Source organism: Punica granatum, chromosome 8 (genome assembly GCF_007655135.1).
Source record: "Punica granatum isolate Tunisia-2019 chromosome 8, ASM765513v2, whole genome shotgun sequence".
NCBI classification, from domain to species: Eukaryota; Viridiplantae; Streptophyta; class Magnoliopsida; order Myrtales; family Lythraceae; genus Punica; species Punica granatum.
In genome coordinates, this window is record NC_045134.1 from 19,230,792 (window position 1) to 19,235,063 (window position 4,272).

Sequence of the window (4,272 nt, forward strand, 5' to 3'; positions counted from 1 at the left end):
GTACACGAAATTCGAAAATGTCTCAAACGGTATTATTTTTGAAAAAAATTATAAAATTGGCATTAAATTAGGAAAATTTGCTATTTCTAAAACTTCATGAATGCTCAAGTAATTAATCAGAAATACTTCCCTCACGGGTGGCAAAATGACGATTTTGCCTCTCTAGAGTCGGTGGACCAAAATTGGGTGCTGACACCTGACTTACGTGACGTCTGTTGTCAAGTCTTGTGTTTGTGGGTGGCTTTTAAGATTGTTCTATGTTGTGACACTACGGTTGTTACAGATTATTACCAAACATGTATTCCGCCCGTGAATCCGAGAACCTAGTGCCTATCCCGCTATTGCCCGTTTTTGTCTTAACCAAATACATAATTAGTCTGGTATTTGTATTTTGAACTAATCCACCCGAACTAACTACCCGAGACTATGCTAGAATAATAAAAACTCACCGGTCGGATAGAGTGGGCTATGCAGATGAAGCTGCACCTAGACAGGTAGCCCATCCCTACCTTGATACCGTAGTGTTTCTGTTATTCTAACCCTAGGGGTATCGCTAAGTTGCAAATAGACGATTTTGCCCTTGAGGTGAAAATTATTTTCGGAAAAGAGAGACTACGCGGTGCGGGCCACCTCGGCCTGTGACCGGCGCTAATCGATCCCCCGGACCTTCCGGGGTTGTCAAGAACCCTGAAAAGTCAAAAGATCGGTTAATCTATCCGGAAGTGATCTAAGAAGAACTTCCACGTCCCGACTTGAGTTTCCTGAAATCTGGTGAGGCCTCGAGTCAAGACGCGCAAGTCTTCCCTAGACATCCATGTCACATCTAACCACGTATCTCGAGTTTTATAAAATTTGCAAGTTTTGAGAAGGGCACGAACGCATGTTTGCAACCTATCGACGCGTGTTATCGGTTTATTACAAATTCGTGCAAAATTATTAGGGCCAAGTGAGTTAATTTATCACATGAACGTCCCAATTACCCCGTTAGTGGAATTATTGATTAAATTAATTAATATTTTGCCATATGCTCTAAATATGCGGGTTTCAGACCGTCGAGCCGATCATTGATGGACCGTCCGATGCGAATCCTAATTCCCGACCACCTTGGGATTTAAAAAATAATTTTAGGTCGAGTTTGCATGATTAAACCGATTCATGTGAGGTTTCGATTAAAACGAGAAAATAAAGCGTTTAAACACGGATCAATAGCACATTATCACATCAAGCACGACAATCATACAAATTTACACAATTGATGTCGCCGTGATCATGATAATCACACACAAACATACACAAACATAGTACTAACAGAATCGATAAAACGGCACCGACTCGTGGAAGCGAAAAATTATGCAAAAAGTACGTATTATCATGTTGTACACATATAATTACAGAGAACAAATTATTTAAACGGGGCACACGCGTTGTCGGTCGAGGATCCAAGTAGGAAAGGGTTGAGTATCTATAGAAAATGTCCGGGCACTGATTTGAATAATTTTAAAAGAACAGAGACTTATTTGAAAATTCGGATAAAGTTTCAGGCGACTAATTTGAAAATTCTGGAAAAATTGGGGACTGTGTAGAAATTACTGAAAATATCCCAGGACTTGTTTGAAAGGAATTTGAAAATTCGGGCTGATCAGAAAACGGCGGAAAATGGCCCCAGGACTAAACTGAAACAACATGAAAAGTTCCCGAAACTGGTTTAGAAATCCTGAAAATTCAGGGACTGATTGGAAAATGCTGTAAATGGCTGGGACTCGGCTGAAATAAATTTTAAAATTCGGGGCAGATATGAAAAAGGCGGAAAATAGCCCCAGGACTAAACTGAAACAACATGAAAAGTTATTTGGAGTGGTTGGAAAATTCTGAAAAATTCAAGGACTGATTGGAAAACGATAAAAAATAGCTGGGACTTGAAACGAATTTAAAATTCGGGGCAGATCTGAAAAAAATAAAAATGCATCCTCAGTACTGAAATGAGACAAAACAGAAAGTTCGTAAAATCGAGTTCGGGACAAATCCGATCACCCACACAACCCAATAACGCTCATTTCACAACATATCCATCCAAGCAAACATTAATATTCAGAAATTGAACCCTAAACATGCCACTAAGTCGGGGATTTACCTAGTTCGAGAAGTTGAGGGGTGATTCTGTAAATAATAAAAAAATTAAAAAAATTAAAAATTTCGTCGGAAGTTGGGCTGCTGAGGAAGGATTGGGCCGAGTGGGCCGAACGGGACAAACAAGCTGCTGCTAGACTGTTCGCTCGTTTTTTTTTTCGAATTCGACGCGCTTAAAAAATTGAAAATTCCGTCTTCTCGATCGGACGTCGGAAAAAGGATTTGAGACCGCCATCATGCTCAGAAAAATTCGTTGATCGATATTATGCAATAAAATTATTTTCAATCTTGAATTTTGTTCCGAATTATGAAAATTGACGTCGATGTACGCGAAATTCGAAAACGTCCCAAATAGTATTATTTTTGAAAAATCATTAAATTGGTGTTAAATTAGGGAAATTTGCTATTTCCAAAAAGTCGCGAATACTCGTGTAATTAATCGGAAATACTTCCCTTACGAGTGGCAAAATGACGATTTTGCGCCTCTAGAGCCGGTGTACCAAAATTGGGTGCTGACATCTTGCCCCTCTTTGGTTGCGTGCTCGAATAGAGGGCACGGCCAAAGATCATGAGAAGCATCTGTTTGGCCTTGACGACCATCTAGACATTCTCCTAGATGCAATGGACCTGTTTGTGGGAGGAAAAAGACAAATGAGTCATAGCAAGGAAATGATACGGCGTGAATTTGTAACCCAAAACAGCAAATGTAGGGATAAAATTCGTAAAGCAATAAATGTGGATGCGAAGTCCAGAAAGCCGTCAAGGTGGACACGATGTCTAGAAAGCGAAAAATGTGAACACAAAGTTCTAAAAGCGATAGAGGTGAACACGAAGTCCGGAAAGCAGTAAAAGTGAACACAAAGTTTGAAAAGCAGTGAAGATGGACACGAAGTTCTGGACACGAAGTCCGGAAAGTAGTAAAGATGGACACGAAGTTCTGGTCACGAAGTCCGCAAAGTAATAAAGATGGACACGAAGTCCTGAACACGAAGTCCGAAAAGCAGTAAAGATGGACAGGAAGTCCTGGACACGGAGTCCGAAAAGCAGTAAAGATGGACACGAAATCCTGGACACGAAGTCCAGGAAGCAATAAAGATGGACACGAAGTCCAAAAAGCAGTAAAGATGGACACGAAGTCCTGGACCCGGAGTCCGAAAAGCAGTAAAGATGGACACGGAGTCTGAAAAGCTGTAAAGATGGACACGGAGTTCGAAAAGCAGTAAAGATGGACACGAAGTCCTGGACACGGAGTCCGAAAAGCAGTAAAGATGAACGCGAAGTCCGGAAAGCAGTAAAGATGGACGCGAAGTCCGGAAAGCAGTAAATGTGGACGCGAAGTCCGGAAAGCGGTAAATGTGGACGCGAAGTCCGGAAAGCTGTAAATGTGGACGCGAAGTCAAGAAAGCTGTAAATGTGGACGCGAAGTCCGGAAAGTTGTAAATGTGGACGCGAAGTCCGGAAAGCGGTAAATGTGGACGCGAAGTTCGGAAAGCTGTAAATGTGGACGGGAAGTCCAGAAAACTGTAAATGTGGACGCGAAGTCCAAAAAGTAGTAAATGTAAGTTGATAGGAAAATGTAGGAAATGCTGAAGCAAAGATAATTGTTAAGGAATGGCGCAGGGCGCTGAAAAGGGGAACTTGGCATTGGGTCGGGGCAAGCTGGTATGGTGTAGCAGTAGGCGTGGCCTGTAGTTTGTCGCGTGATTGGGCGCATGCTGGATGACTAGTGTCGCACGCTTGGCGGGGATGGTCTGATCACTGTATTCACCGGAGATGCTGTTGCTTGTGAATGTTGCCATAGTGAAGCGGTGTTGTGGGATGGACTAACTCTCAGGACCAAGACGCATCTTGTCTCGGTGGAGAGTGAGGATTGCACGTGGCTCTCTCGCAGAGATGAGCACCACTTTCCATTAGTCGTGTGAACGGTGGTGTACGCTGAATGTGCAGGACTGATGCTACCCCAAATGTGCTTATCTGCCGGAGGTTGGCCTTGCCATTAGGGCGGTTACTCGTTGCTCTGCCGGATGCCGTCTCTGTCGTAGGGGCGATTGTAGTTTGCTGGGGATGCCCCGGTCTTGCAATAAAAGGACTCGAGTTCTAGACGAAGTGCCCACGTACCCCGAGGGATGGGGAATCAGAGTCTGC